This window comes from Triticum urartu, chromosome 7 (assembly GCF_003073215.2).
Source record: "Triticum urartu cultivar G1812 chromosome 7, Tu2.1, whole genome shotgun sequence".
NCBI classification, from domain to species: Eukaryota; Viridiplantae; Streptophyta; class Magnoliopsida; order Poales; family Poaceae; genus Triticum; species Triticum urartu.
This window is the reverse complement of record NC_053028.1, coordinates 609,058,930-609,074,905: the sequence shown is the minus strand read 5'-3', so window position 1 is coordinate 609,074,905 and position 15,976 is coordinate 609,058,930. Positions and strand designations below refer to the sequence as shown.

The 15,976-nt window shown below is 46.7% G+C and overlaps 1 long non-coding RNA gene across 5 annotated transcripts; it reads left to right on the top strand.

The window, feature by feature from the left end:
* Positions 1-293: 293 nt before the first annotated feature.
* Positions 294-6,612, top strand: LOC125525712. 5 transcript variants are annotated; one of them, XR_007291402.1, is made up of 10 exons: positions 294-595; positions 1,116-1,191; positions 1,416-1,490; positions 1,626-1,778; positions 1,921-2,017; positions 2,174-2,288; positions 2,394-2,503; positions 2,927-3,070; positions 3,200-3,998; positions 5,207-6,612. It is a non-coding gene; the product is annotated as an uncharacterized LOC125525712 (long non-coding RNA). The 5 variants fall into 5 exon arrangements; XR_007291400.1 differs by having other exon boundaries at positions 1,116-1,490; positions 3,200-3,547; positions 3,914-3,998; XR_007291401.1 differs by having other exon boundaries at positions 1,116-1,490; positions 5,207-5,358; positions 6,157-6,612.
* The last annotated feature ends 9,364 nt before the right edge of the window (positions 6,613-15,976 follow it).

The window sequence follows — 15,976 nt, the reverse complement described above, 5'->3', positions numbered from 1 at the left end:
CACACATCTGCAGCACACATGTGCGTGTGCACCCACACACGCAACAGCACACACGCGCGCGCACACACATACTGCATGAGGGGCAAAATCGTCTTTTCAGGTATCATTTACGCTCAAAATAGATGGAAGTGTCGTATAGGGAATAAAATTTAGGACTAGTGTTAAATAGGAAAAAGAAACTTTTCCAGTGTCAAATAAGGAACCGGATTTTAAAACAATGTCAAGTAAGGAATTTTTTCTTGGAACTTAAACAGATAGAGGCCGCATTTTCTTCTCAACCCACCCCCATTCTCTTCGCCTCTCCTAGGGTTGCCGCCGCCACCACACCTGCCTCCACCACGACTCCCCCTCTTTTCGCCGCCGCCGCCGCCCCCGTCCTTCCTCATCGCCTCTTCCCGCCCCCTCCTCTGCCCAGTGATGGTGGCCCCTCCTCCGCTGGCCCATCTCCGTCGCCAGCATCCTCCTCCCTCCCACGCCACCGACTAGAGCCATGTGTGACGTCGTCGCCATCGCCTAGCGCCTAGAGATGGACGAGGACGCCGGTCGAAAGCAGCAGCAGCTAGACGGCAGGAAACAACAGCTCGCCTATTCATAGGTACGCTCCTCAGATCCTTGCTCCCTCCCTCTCTTGTTTTTCAATTCTTTCGATGCGACTTCGATGCGGTCTAGCAGTGAATCTCGGCATGGGCGTCCGTTCGTGTTGTGCTTGTGCGTGGGCTGCGTGCTGTCGGTGGCGTGCGTGTGGTGATCATGCTGCTGGAGGCGTGCGCGTGTGCTAGATGTGTGGTGTGCGCATGCTGTGCTTGTGCTGGTGTGCATGGTTGAGTGTATGTTTCGTGTTGCCACTCTGAATTAACTAGCGTATTGACTTGGATGTGGGCCGGTCAAATAAGGATCAAAGAAATCAAGTCAGTAGCAGCGGCGTTCGAATTTAGAGCGGGTAATCCCTTAGGACACACTACTCATGCCGTCGGGTGGGGGATAAGTACTACTCCATGCAATGGGTTTCTGACTAATTAATCGAGGGATCAAGTAGGCCTAGAGCTTGCATGGCTTCAGTGGGTGACACACGCTGTGGATTTTTTGATCTTTTGATTGATCTTTTCCTACATCAGCTGAAAGGAACAAGGCGACTGGGAAGTCCTGGGCTACATATCCTTCATTTCCTTGATATTCCTTCCAAAATCTGAGGTAATTGATTTACTAAATCCCATATGTGCTGACTTCTAATGCTTCCGAACATTTCTCGGTTTTATGTGTCTGTTAGCTTTTACTGGAAACCTTGCTATCCTTGTGCTTTACCAGTGTGAAGTTCAGCACTATGGCTGCCATTATGTGTTGTCTAATGGTCTGGTGGTCAGGAGTCATGTGTGATATAGTTATCATTTCGACGCTTAAAGCTGATCATTTTGTAGGAAGATGCCCTGGTTCTCGTCAAATGCAAGTTGCACTACTGTCAAAGTGTACTCTATTTTGCAGTGTCATAACTTGTAAGTAATGTTGTTTGGTATTGCTTGAAATTTAGAAAGTTTAGTCATGTTACCAAGCTACAGATTTTGAAATTTTAGTTGTGAAGTTTCATATCTGCAAGTTATCCTTCCTTACAAAATCATTGTTTGTGGCAGAGTGAAAGCAAGTGTGCTCTTGTCTATGGGCAAATGAATGAGCCCCCGGGGTGGCCGTGCTCGTGTAGACCTGACTGGTTTGACTGTTGCTGGACATTTTTGTGATGCCAAAGGATAAGATGTGCTTGTCTATTGATTTTCCATTTCACCCAGGTAACTTCTGAAAGGCATTTCTTGTACTGACACCTCTGTCTGCTCCATGTTGTGTTGTTAAACAATATTTCTCTTTCTAACCTGCTGTTACCATTGCTATTAAGTCTCACTGTTGTACTTTTCTTATTTCTCTTCATGACAGGCAAACTCTGACGTGTATGCTTTTTTATTCGGATCATATAGTATCAGATGGCCTCCCAAGAAGACATTAGCTATTATGAGGTGTTAAAGATAGTAAGGTAATTAGTTAAAATAATTACACATGGTAATTAAGCAATAACATATGCTATGAACTGACTTAGTGAAATCCATTTATTTTTGGGTACTTGGTTAATCCATGTTTTTCTGCCTTCAGTCATTATTGAGGTCTAATCTTTTCGTCTTTGCATTTTCAGATCTGCTTGACAAGCAAGGAAAAAGCTTATAGGTTAAACAATGTGTTCAAGTGTTGATCCCTATATATTGACCTAGGAAGTGAAGATTGAACTATATGAAGTGGTCATGGCATTGGTATCTTCACTCTCAGTTCTGGATCACCATGCCACTGCATTCTATGAATCAAATTTTGTTTGGTTGTTCCCTTGGTGATCCTGTTTGTTGTGGTTGGTGCTTCAGGTTTGCTCCACCAAATATTCCCAATATGGCTGCCACACACAACCAAGTTATGTACAGCTACAGGAGGGTGTGATTGGCTATGTTGATGTGCTTGTTTTTCCTATATGCAGGTTTGTCCTAATTTACTTGACCTATTATTTCATTGCATTTTGCAGATCCAGGTTTAAACACCCTATAATAATGCTACTCTGTGTACTCTAGGATCATGCTAATTAGTTGATGAATAGATAAATTCCTATATCTAACATGTCATCTGCTGCTTGATATTGTTGCTGTACTAATTAGTATTTGATGAATAAATAAATTCTTATCACGCTAATTGCTAATTTGTTGATAAATAGATAAATTCCTGTATCTAATATGTCATCTGCTTGATATTGTTGTTGTACTAATTAGTATTTGATGTGCCTTCAAGTTATTTTATTGTGTTCTCCCCCTTATTGTATTACATGAGAATGCCTTTTTATTCTACTAATGGTCTCATGGAAATATATGAAGGCGTGATACTGAATTGAGCTACTTTTTTCTCGTAGTTCCTACTGTACAGAAAGCAAAAGAAGCTGCTTTGTGGCGTATGATGCAGACTATAAGACCAAAGCTACACCTCCCATGAGAAAGCATATCAAGCTTGTCTAGAACACTGAGGAAAGTTCTGTTCATGGTGAAAATGTTGTGATGTAAGCCTCTTAATTTGCTAAAATGTGACTCATGTTCTTAGAGTATTTCTGAATCTTATATGCTTCCAATCTGTTAATTTAATTTTGCTTATTGACGGTGCGTCGGATCTCTCCGTCACGCGGGACCAGGCCTCCCGTTTGCGCCGCACGCCGCCGGCATGGAGGCCCGGACTCGGGCTGCCTCCGCGATGTCGAGTGTGCCGGCAAGGTCTATGGGGACCGCGTGAGGGGGGGGGGGGGGGGGGGGCTGGCGCTGCTCCGGTTGTGGTTCGGCAACCTGCAGCTGCGTCGGGAGGATGGCGGCGCCGCTGGTTTGGGAGCTGAAGCCGTGTGGCGAGGATGGCGGTGGCGGAGGAGGAAGAGGGCGCCGGCGGCTTTCGGTCACATGGGTCCAATGTGCCGAAAAGGAGAGCAAGGAGACGGCAGCACCTTCTTCCTATCTTCACCTAGTTAACCTTTGTGTAGTTTTTGGGTGATGTATGATTTCTTCCTTCTAAAAGATGCATGGTAATGTGCGAAAGCTTAATCTGAAACTAATTACACGGACGAGTGCTTTAATTTGCTAGATGTACGTGCTTCAGTTGTAGGAGATGCATGCCTTTTATGTTCATGTCATTATTTTTCTGTTGTCAATTTAGAATTTTCAGAGTTTACATTTGACAATATCTTCTCCTGCCATTGCCATATGGCTATATGATTATAACTCATGTATGATTACAGAGTGCTAGCTACCTTTTAAACATTGAAGCTTAGGAAAAAGCATGTAAACAAAGACAGGAAGCTTACCTGTTTGATTCAGCAGATTTGATTTGCTCTATTCATTAAGATCTTTCTTTGTTGCAGGAGAACTTAGAGATGTAACATCAACGTGGTGGGCATAGATCAGAAAGGCAAGTTCTTGTCAAAGGAAATCTTCACCTAGGTAAAGGTAACCTCAATAGCCTCTCTTAAATTTTGCAACAAGCATCCGTTGTTGCAGCATGGAGCTCTAGAGTAGTTAGTCTAGATTCAACTCTAGAGTAGTTAGTCTAGATTCAACTGAGTTACAAGTGCACCTTTGTCCAGTTATTGCAACCTTTTTTTGGAAGATTTTAGACTTGCTATCATGTGTTAATTTATGCCCTGGCTAAATTTTGTCGTTCGTTCCCGTTCTCGGGTGCTGTCCGGTGGGTCAGTTGCACTCTTCAACACCTTCGTCTTTGTTGTCTCCTACACCATTGCCTACACCCTCACCCACTACCACGGCCCCTGCAGCAAGGTAACAGGTCTCTGCCTCGTCCGATCTCCTTCGCCAGTTTACATGCAGATGGACGGTCGCACGAACAAAAAGACAATGGTGTACGGGAACCTCTTTTATTTCGTTTCCAGTTTCACTTTTTTTAGAACATTTCCAGTTTCACTGTCTCTCTTTTTTACTTGGCTGGACTAAAGCAAAGTAGCAACATTTACGTAAACAGAACCAGGTGTTTTCTGCTTTCTTGTTCCTCCATTGTCTTCTGCTCGTGTGTTTCCTTCACTCGTATCTCCAAAAGCAATTTACTGCCCCTCCAATTCCATGGAAACTAATGGTGGATCTTATCTACCACCAGTAAAAATCAAACCCCAATACTAACCGGTGACCATAATTTCCATTTTCCCCTTCTATAAGCCCCATATCAATCTCATTTCTGAACCTTGATCATGGGCTTGACCAACAAAATATATGTTACATGCCTACAAAATGTACCATCGTAAACTTCTTTCCCATATAAATATAATGGTATACTTTTTCCGTACAATATATACTTTGTTGTTCAAATCGAGGCTTTCTACCTATCGTCAGTCCTGCACCAAGGACTAGGCTAGCAAAGTTACATCCTTTTGATGTTCTTACCTTGGCATGATGCAAGGCAAAACCAAATGGGATAGGTTATTTATTGGCCATATTTACTTTGGTTATTAGTTGAGCACATGAGCATCTTTCCGTTGTTGTTTGCCTTTCCATTGTTAAGATGCTGGAGGAGGCTAACCGTGCTACCGATGATAACACACTTCTTGCTCTGGGTTTGTTTACTGGCCACATATGGCATCATAATTAGATGCATTAGTATTTTATTGCTGCCAAATGTCATCGGTACTAATTCTGAATTATTCCAGTCCAGTTCGAGGCCGGCCGCAACCACGACATCGACGGCATCCATAACAATCACGGATCCTTCGACATCTGGATCGACCGCTGCTCCGTCGTCGACTACGACGACGAGCTCATCGACATCATGCGCCAGAGCATCGACATCGCTTGTCTCCAGGTCGTCCCTTCTCTGTTATTTGTCCCTGCTACTAAGTCACTCACATGCTTGGTTTCTCTCAACAAGTATCGTTGATTACATGGGATCACTGTATTGTGCTGATGAAAATAAACGTGTGTGTATGTGATTGCATTTTTTGCATGATTGATATATGATGGTTGCTGACAATGTACACTGGTATGCATGCATTCTCCACGAACTTAGAATTGGCACTCTCTTTTAGACCAGCTCTTCATTCTTGTATTTAAGTTGGTACTAAATCTGGAAGAGGTTTATTGTAGGTTGATGTCTTTTCCATCTCACATTTTTCATCCATGTAATACGAACAAATGCACACGATATAGACGAGAATTTTTTCATGAGCTTCACCAGCCATTTTACAGAATATACAATGCTGTTTTCTTATGCATTTTAATTATATTTACAGCTGTAAGTTTGTGATGATACAAACGAAAGTTGCATACAGAGTTTCTTATTTATACTATTGTTCTATCCATGCTTAACATATAAAAATTTCTGTTATGTTCATACTACTTAACAGTCAGTAGTTTAGTCATCTTACAAAAGTAGGCAGTACATACTCAAATCATCAACTGGACACCAGAAATATTGACTTCTCTTTGCTCTTTCGTCAGCCATTTTACTTGAGCATTCATAAATTTGGGTCCTCAAGACGTGTAGTCAATAACAGTACTTTGCTATCACCATTAATATCATTAATATCCATAGAACACGCTCTTATCTTCCATATCACACAACAATTTCTGTCCATGTAAATAACTTGCTTTCTTCTACCAGTATTTTCAGTTTAATAACTATACTTGAAGAGAACCTGCTGGACTACATTGATCGAAACAATGATATACACTCATGGTCAGACTTGCAGACGGCCATCTGCTCGCCGAATGTCGCATCATGCTAGGAACTAATAAGAGGGCCACTATAACCACCAACTGGTCTGAGTTTCGTCGCTGCGTCAACATTCACGAAAGAGACATCTGTGCATTCTGTTTCAGATCACTTCAAAGTGCCGCCTTGTTGTCACCGTGCACTGCCTCTAGATGCACCATCGAAGACGCTACAACCCCTGTGTCAATATAATCTAATATAATGTAGCACTAAGTATTCCTAATTATGCTATATCCTGTGATAACTTATGGTTTGCTTTTGGGCCCTCTTATCACATGCTTTTCAAGATGCTAAACCTATGTTGTTGCTTATGTTAAGTGCACTATTGTCAGTCAGATGTTTCATGTTCAGATTCATAATGGGCTTTCTTTGTAGAGTATACATTTCTATTTCGGCTGCTAAGTTTCTTAATTAAAGCAATCATACCAAACGGTAATTAGAATAGAAAAGAGAGTTAAAGGGGCGAGTACAACCAGGCATCGCCCAACTCCCCCTCAAGAGGCGCGCCACGGGCGCGCCCCAACACCGTATGCTAGAATGTGGATGCTGTGAGAAGCTCGACATGGTGTTGTGCCTGTTCGGTGTCTTGCTGTTCTAAGACGGGATGTTCCTGAACCTCCTCAGGCCTTGTTCGGTTCAGGAGTGTTTAATCCTCTGGTGGATTTAATCCTCTAGAGGATTGGGTGATCCCCCACTCTGCACCAAATCCCCTTGGGGAACAAATACATGTCACCATGCAATCCATGTCAATTGTTACGCATTCGGTTAATCCCTTGCTATAGATAGAGCACGGAAAGTAGATAGGGGAGAAGCACAGAGAGAGAGAGAGAGAGAGAGAGAGAAAGAGAGAGCCAACCTGAAGGTCTTGTCGCCGGCGACCTCCTCTTCTCCGACGTGAGGCGGCGGGGGAGATTGGTCGAAGTCCAGCTAGAGTTTCAGCCGGGCTCCATGGCTGTCTAGGTAGCCGCCGAGCTCGTGCCGCTTCCCTGTTGTGCCGACAGTTGAAAAGGGGAGAAGGGGAAGGAGGAACCGCGCCATCGCTATCTGCTCCGGTAGCGTCTCCGACGCCCGCTGAAGTGCGCCACTCCGGACGCCAAAACTGCAGCCGGAAGGCAGGGCCGTACACGCACGACTGACGGAGGCAGCGGAGGGACCTCTGCGTCCTGGAACCAAAGGAGGTCGGAGGGAGAGGGCCGCCACCCACCAGATCTAGAAGGCTTGTCCGGGTCGCCGCCGTCAGTTTGGTCCGGGTCGCCGCCGAGCTTGAGCCGTTGCAACTAGATGCGGTGGCGCCGGTTGGACAGGGGAGAGGGAGGAGAGCGCGGGGGGAGGGGGTGGTGAGGAGGACGCCATCGCAGTCTCCTCCAGTAGCACTGCTGCTGCTGCCCTCCTTGTACGGCGCTGCCGCCGGCGCCGCCACGACATGAGGAAGGTCGGGCGAGAGAAAGCGAGACAGAGACGGGGTTTGTTTCCACGAGGCGGGACGCGTGAGTCGTTTCCCGGCGATTTTCACGGGGTTTCAGAGGGAACTAATCCCGGCCGGGTCTAACCGAAGGCTGTTATAAGCCAGACTGGGATCTGACCCCAGCCGGGGAGAAATCCACGGGGATCGACGGGGTTTCGATCTGATCCCGGCGGGGGTGAGGATAACCGAACGTAGCCTCAAGGTGGGAAAGGCAGGGTAAGATGCAGTGGCGAGGAAGTGCACAGGGAAGGGTCGGCCAACCGGCTGGCGGGAGCCGGCCGGAAACACGCTAGGATGAACTAGTAATCATGCAGGACGTTGTGATTTTGTCTAGGAGAAAACAATTTGTCTCTAATTAATTACCAAAGCGGGAGATGCTACGCGTCCGCCGGCGGATAATATAAAAAGATCCGTTGCATCGGTGACCATTGGATGGAGCTGCCGATGACGTCCGATCTACCTATGCGACAAGTCATCTTTGCAACAAGTGTGTTGTTTTGGTATTTTCTGTAGCTGAGGTCTTGTTACAGATTTTGTTTACAACGGAGGTCTTGTTGCGGATTTTTTTGCAATAGAGGTCTTGTTGCAGAATCATTTTTATGAGTTTTTCTGCAACAGAGGTCTCGTTGTAGAAATTTTTCGCAACAAAGGTCCTATCGCAGAATAATTTTTACAAGGTTTTTTGCAATTGAGGGATCGAACGATGTTGCCTCGCACATGTGGTCATCGTTGCTTGCTATCGCCATAGGCAAGCAGTGCATGGTCGCAAGGTGTACACGCAACCATGATCCAACAGGCCAGTGGATCGTGATCTAACGGCCGCACGAGCGGCGGATGCGGCGAGAAGATCAGTCGGTTGTTTGGAAGATTTTTCCATTGCCAAATAAATCAGAGGATTAAGTGGATGGACGAGAATTCCCTTTACAAGTTTTTAGGGGGAGGGGGGTAGTTAAGTTCTCTCAAAACCCCCTAAAAAGTGAGATGTGAGTTTTAATCTATAGCATAGATCTGTTTCGAAAATCATGTTTCATGTGTCTTGTTTATTAAGGATTCAGGTTTCTTACGTTTGTTTGATTCTTCCTGCCTTACATCTAAAGATAATCTTCAGATGTCCAGTGCTTCAGTTGATGGGCCACTCGTGTTTATCATCCTGATGTGGTGATCATGATTTCGCGGGCATACATACATAACACCATATGTAGTGATGAATGCGTTTTGTATTTTCTTTTTCAGCTCAAACAAGGCCTTTCATTTTGTCGGTTATCTAAATGATGAATTGATGAAACAAGCAATGTGTCAAAGTTATTTATCAGTTATCACAGGTGCTTTATTACAGAAAGTGCAGATATTAAAGTTGTTTTTTTGCGAGGGAGATCTTAAAGGTGTTGCTATGCTGAATTTTAATATTTTTGAAGTGGAAGAAAAGTCTGAAAATATATTGCGGCAATCGAATATGTAGCCAAATGTTCTAAATGAATTTTACTTGCATAAGAAAGAAACTATAGCGTTATTCCACAAAGAAATGGTTATACTATATGATATACCCCATTGCACCTAATTGATGTGTTTATTTTAGACTATCGGGAGGGCAAATGCCCCCCCTTCCCCGGCTAGTTCCATGTTAGTTAAATGAAACCTAATTGATGTATGTCATGCTATTACTATTTTTTAATCAAGGTACCTAAGGTATTCTCTTTCTAAGTTATTTTGAAAAGGTGACGACGTGAATAGGTGTTATGGCCATGTAACAAATTCTCACAACTTACATAGATTTAGCTTCTTTATACTAGAGTAACATAAACTTTGATGAATTACATTAAAGCAAGGAGTACATCATGAGGAAGGGACATACCTTCGCAGCCATCCATAATGTAAGGATTGCCTCGATCTGGGCACTAACACTTTTATCCTCGTCCAAATGATAGTTTCGTGCAGCTTCGACCTTCACATGCGTAGCTTGCAGCATTCAGTTTAGCACTTGCACAGGTTGGTCTATGACAGCCATGTCAAAGGTTGCCGCTAGGACATATTATGGTTCTATCCGAGCTAAATAAATGTGATCTGTCAAAAAAGTGCACCCATATGCTGACAAGAAAAGCTTGACATCTGAGACTAGGTACATGTTAGGGCGGCGGGCAAGTCTGAGCCCAAAGCCTTGCATGCCACCGAGACGAATCTGGCAGCAGTCCAACTCATTAGAGCATGTTTGTCCCACGCTTGCCTTCTGAATATGCACACACGTACATGAGTAGGAACCAGTCAGATTGGTGGTGTTATATTTGAATAAGTAGGCCACGATGCCACAACCAACAACGTAGAGAATGTTGTTAGCACCGATGGTGAGACCCGGAGGGGCATTCCAGGACAGGTTGTAGGTGCGCGCACCTACTCCCATGGTGCTGAAATAGATGAACGCTTCAATTAAATTGAAGCTGTTACACAGGCCAAAGATCTGGGTTGGAGTTTTAGTGTGTTTAAAGAAGAGCTTGTGAGCATGATGGGTAGTGTTTTGAGTAGTATGATGAGTGGTGCTGGCGCAGGTGAGTTTGGAACCTTCTCAAAAACAGCCATGTCCTACCCCGATGGGATAGATGATGCTTACTCCACCGTAGCTTGAGGGGTAGTGGGCCTGTGCTGTAGCAAAAGGGACACACAAAAGTCCGCCCCTCTGGCATTGGCGGGGATCAAGATCAGGGTTCAAGCACATGTTCTAGGAGCCGTGGGATCCTCCACCAGAACCGACTGTGCTGCAATGATCGCCTACAGCGCATGGGCTGGCCAAAATCTTACTTCTGCTATACCTGCGAAACCTGGAGTGCTCATGCCATCTTCTTTGGAATTGCTTGGTGGCTCTTGCGGTTTGGTCCAAGATTACCCAGCGGAAAGGTTGTGTCTCCTTAAACCTGCATACAAATTTGCAGTGGAAGGAACGCACATCTGAGGTGGTGCAGGACATTGATATGTCTCCAATATGTCTATAATTTTTTATTGTTCCATGCTATTATATTATCTGTTTTGGATATTTTATATGCATTAATATGCTATTTTATATTATTTTTGGTACTAACTTATTAACCTAGTGCCCAGTGCCAGTTTCTGTTTTCCCCTTGTTTTTGACTTCTATAGAAAAGGAATATCAAACGGAGTCCAAACGGAATAAAAATTTACGGTGATTTTTCTTGGACCAGAAGAAGCCCACGAGACATGGAGAGGAGGCCAGAAGACCTATGAGGCGGCCACAAGACGTGGGGGTGCGCCCCGGGGGGCACCAATTGGGCTTGTGGGCCCCTTGTAGACCTTCCAACCCTAATCTTCGCACCATAAATCCTCAAATATCCCCCTACACCAGAAGGCACACCAAAAATACTTTCCGCCACCGCAAGCTTCTGTTCCCATGAGATCCCATCTAGCGGCCTTTTCCGGCACTCTGCCGGAGGGGGGTGGTCGATCACGGAGGGCCTCTACAGCAACCTTGCCGCCCTTTCCAATGATGTGTGAGTAGTTTACCACGGACCTAAGGGTCCATATATACCTAGTACCTAGATGGCTTCTTGTGACGCCCCGAGACCGATGCGCCAGGTGTCTTCCAGTTATTCGCTGTCTTGCCATGTCATTTGCTTGCGTGTCGCATCTTGCCATGTCATCATGTGCATTGCATCATCATGTTTTCAAAACTTGCATCCGTCCCGACTTCCCCGTTCTTTCCGTTGTCCGTTCTGAGCCCAGACACACTTGCACGCGCCCGTGGCACGTCCGAGATAGTATTTTATAAGTGGCCGGAAAATGTTCTCAGAATGGGATGAAAGTTGGCGTGCGATGTTGTTTTGTTGTAGGTAGGCCACCTGCCAAGTTTCATCGCATTTGGAGTTCGTTTGATGCCCCAACATTTAACTATAGCGACAGTATAGTCGGTCAAAACGTCGGACGTTTCTGGTCTCCGGAAACGGTTGCCAGGTTGCTTTCCTCCTCTTTCTTCTCAGTCCAACCACACACTTGACCTTGTCCGTCAAACCCTCTTTGCACAGTGCATCGACCCCCTCGCGCGTCCGAAAGCTGTCCCGAACCCGACCCGGACTGTCGCTACCTTAATGTCCGGATCATCCCCAAACATCTATAAAATATCTCCGTTTTTATTTTTGGACTTCCTACCTATTTGTTTGTCGACCGTCCGATTACGATCGGAGAGTTATTCTAGCCCCTTTCTAAATTTCATTTGCTTTATACAGTAGACTAACCCATACCTATTCTAGTCAAACCCTAGTCCGAGGAGCTGTCCCATCCTTTCCATCCGCCGCCACCTCCTCGTTTTCCTCTCCCGCCAGATCCAACCAGCGGCCCGAACCATCTCCCTTGATTTCCGCCGCCACCCAACCAGTGCATTCCTCCCGATCCACCAACCACAACCCCTGCGCCGTGCTCCTCCCTCGCCGTAGCAGCAGTGCAGCCCCGAGCACCTCCTCAACCTCCTCGCGCCGCTGCTTGTCAACTCTGCCTCACCGGAGCGCGTTGCCAGGCCGCACGTCTCGCGCCCTGCTCTCCTCTCTCCTTTTCCTCTCTCCATCTCATCGTCCCTCTCTCTCTAATCTCTCTGCTCTCTCTTCCTTTGCCCACAGGAACGCCATGGCCTCCCCGTCGTTCCTGCGCTGCCGTCACCCCATGTCCCTGAGCACCTCGTCGCCGCTGCCAAACGCCTACTGCTGACCAGCACATCAGCTCCTCATGCCATGTTTCCCTTCCATCTCCTGATGTTCGTCTTCCCCTGCTCTTTCTCATCTCTCTCTCTCTGTTCATGAGCACAGGAGGAGTGGAGCATCGCACCGCCGCCCTCGTTCATTGCCACCCGCCGTTGTTCTTCATCGGATCCGGCATCCCCGGCCACGAATCCGCTCCTTCTCCGCCCTCCCGTGAAGCCCTGACACGCCAGATCCCACCAGTGCGTCGCCACCTGCCGTCCCCTGCCTCGCCATCTCGTGCAGCGGCCTCTGCTTCCTCTTCATAGAGCAGGAGCTCGCTCATCCCGCGCCCGCTCGCCCGCTCGAGTTGACCGTGCCACATCAGCGCCAGGCCCCCGCAGCATGCACCAGCCCAGTTTGGCCACTTCCTCCACCAGATCCTTTGGCCCCACCTCTCGGCCCAGATCCGCCAGCCCAAGCCGGCCTATTGGCCCAATGTGAGCTCCCACCCAGCCCTTGGACCGTGAAGTGTTGGGCCAGCCTGCAGATTTGGCCCGCATGTGTTTTTTTCCTTCTGCGAATTTAGAATTTAATCCTGAGACAGTAGTTTTACAGAAAAGTCCCTAGACTTCATGCATTTAATAACTCCACAACCGTGCATCGGATTAAAATGATTTATATATGAAAAATGCTTAGAATTTTGTGTAGATTCATAATATCCAACTTTCATGCATGTTAAAAATGTTTAAATTGCTGTTTGTTTAAATTTGTTCAAATGCCATGATAAAATGCTTTAATTCATAACTTAAAAACCGTAGCTCCAAACTTAATAAACTTCATATGTAAATGGGGTAGAAAAATGCATAGTTTATCATGGTGGTTTTACTTTGCATGTTTAATAACTCTAAAATTGTGTATAGGGCAGAACAATACCAAATCCATATTTTGCACATGAGGATTTTTCCGAAATTGTTGTTGTTGTTGTTTCCGGCCTCATTTAAACTTGACTAGATAGTTAGTTTAATTATGTTTCACCCCTTGCCATGCTAACCAACATTTAATATTGTTGAGTACTTAAACGGGAGAGAACTAAATAATTGTTGTGGTGTTTCGTCAAGATGCAACTCGTTGTATATTGAGCTCCACTTAACTTGTAGTTTTGCTTGTGCACTTTGCCATGCCATGCCTCTTTAAATCGGACATGCATCATACTTGGTTGTGCATCATGCCATGCTTATGTGATGGTTGTTTACTATGTTGTTTGCTTCTTTCCGGAGTTGCTTCTTCGGGTTGGTTCTGATAACGTTGCGTTTGTGAGGATCCGTTCGACTACGGCCGTTTGTCTTCTTCATGGACTCGTTCTTCTTCCTTGCGGGATTTCCGACAAGATGACCATACCCTCGAAATCACTTCTATCTTTGCTTGCTAGTTGCTCGCTCTATTGCTATGCTACGATACCTACCACTTGCTATATCATTGCTCCCATGTTGCCATGTCAAGCCTATAACCCACCTTTTCCTAGCAAACCGTTGTTTGGCTATGTTATCGCTTTACTCAGCCCCTCTTATAGCGTTGCTAGTTGCAGGTGAAGTTGAAGTTTGTTCCATGTTGGAACATGGATATGTTGGGATATCACAATATATTTTATTTACTTTAATGCATCTATATACTTGGTAAAGGGTGGAAGGCTCGGCCTTATGCCTGGTGTTTTGTTCCACTCTTGCCGCCCTAGTTTTCGTCATACCAGTGTTATGTTCCTTGATTTTGCATTCCTTACGCGGCTGGGGGAATGGGACCCCCTTGACAGTTTGCTTTGAATAAAACTCCTCCAGCAAGGCCCAACCTTGGTTTTACCATTTGCCACCTAAGCCTTTTTCCCTTGGGTTTCCAGAGCCCGAGGGTCATCTTTATTTTAACCCCCCGGGCCAGTGCTCCTCTGAGTGTTGGTCCAACCTGTCAGCAACCGGTGGCCACCAGGGGCAACTCTTGGTTGGCCTACCGGAATCTTGGACAATCCGGTGTGCCCTGAGAACGAGACATGTGCAGCTCCTATCGGGATTTGTCGGCACATTCGGGCGGCTTTGCTGGTTGAGGGAGTCCTGGATTAGGGGGTGTCCGGATGGCCGGACTATACCTTTAGCCGGACTCCAGGACTATGAAGATACAAGATGGAAGACTTCGTCCCGTGTCCGGAAGGGACTTTCCTTGGCGTGGAAGGCAAGCTTGGCGATACGGATATTCAGATCTCCTACCATTGTAACCGACTCTATGTAACCCTAACCCTATCCGGTGTCTATATAAACCGGAGGGTTTTAGTCCGTAGGACAACATACACATCTACAATCATACCATAGGCTAGCTTCTAGGGTTTAGCCTCTCTGATCTCGTGGTAGATGAACTCTTGTAATACCCATACCATCAATATTAATCAAGCAGGACATAGGGTTTTACCTCCATCGAGAGGGCCCTAACCTGGGTAAAACTTCGTGTCCCCTGCCTCCTGTTACCATCCGGCCTAGACGCACAGTTCGGGACCCCCTACCCGAGATCCACCGGTTTTGACACCGACATTGGTGCTTTCATTGAGGGTTCCTCTGTGCCGTCGCCGTCAGGCCCGATGGCTCCTACGATCTTCAACAGCGATGCAGTCCAGGGTGAGACCTTCCTCCCCGGATAGATCTTTGTCTTCGGCGGCTTCGCACTACGTGCCAATTCACTTGGCCATCTGGAGCAGGTCGAAAGCTACGCCCCTGGCCGTCAGGTTAGATTCGGAAGTTTTAACTACACGGCTGACATCCGCGGGGACTTGATCTTCGACGGATTCGAGCCACTGCCGAGCGCGCCGCACTGTCCTGACGAGCATGATCTAGCTCTGCCACCGAACAGTGCCCTGGAGGCTGCACCCGCATCGGCTCCGGTCTCTAATTTGGAGCCAACTGCGCCGATCGAGGATGGGCGGTTGGACGCCACCTCGGGGGCTGCGATCCCAATGGCGATTGAGCCGAACACCAGCCCCGCACTCCGCGAGACTCATGACTCCAAGGAGCCGGACTCCTTTCCGGACTCCGAACCCTCCGCGCCCCGGCCTATCGAATCTGATTGGGCACCGATCATGGAGTTCACTGCCACGGACATCTTTCAGCACTCGCCTTTTGGCGATATTCTGAAGTCACTAAAGTCTCCCTCTTTATCAGGAGAGCCCTGGTCGGACTACGGCCAGCGAGGTTGGGATTCGGACGATAAAGAAATTCAAAGCCCACCCACCACCCACTTTGTAGCCACTGTCGACGACTTAACCGACATGCTCGACTTCGACTACGAAGACATCCACGGTATGGACGCCAGTGAAGGAGATAATGAAGAACCAGCGCCTACTAGGCCCTGGAAAGCCACCTCGTCGTATGACATATACATGGTGGACACACCAAAATAGGGAGATGGCGATGGAACAGCGGAGGATGACCCCTCCAAGAAACAGCCTAAGCGCCGACGTCAGCGGCGCCGCTCAAAATCCCGCCAAAACAAACACGGTGATTCCAGCACGGGAGATAATAACACTCCGGAAAGCGCC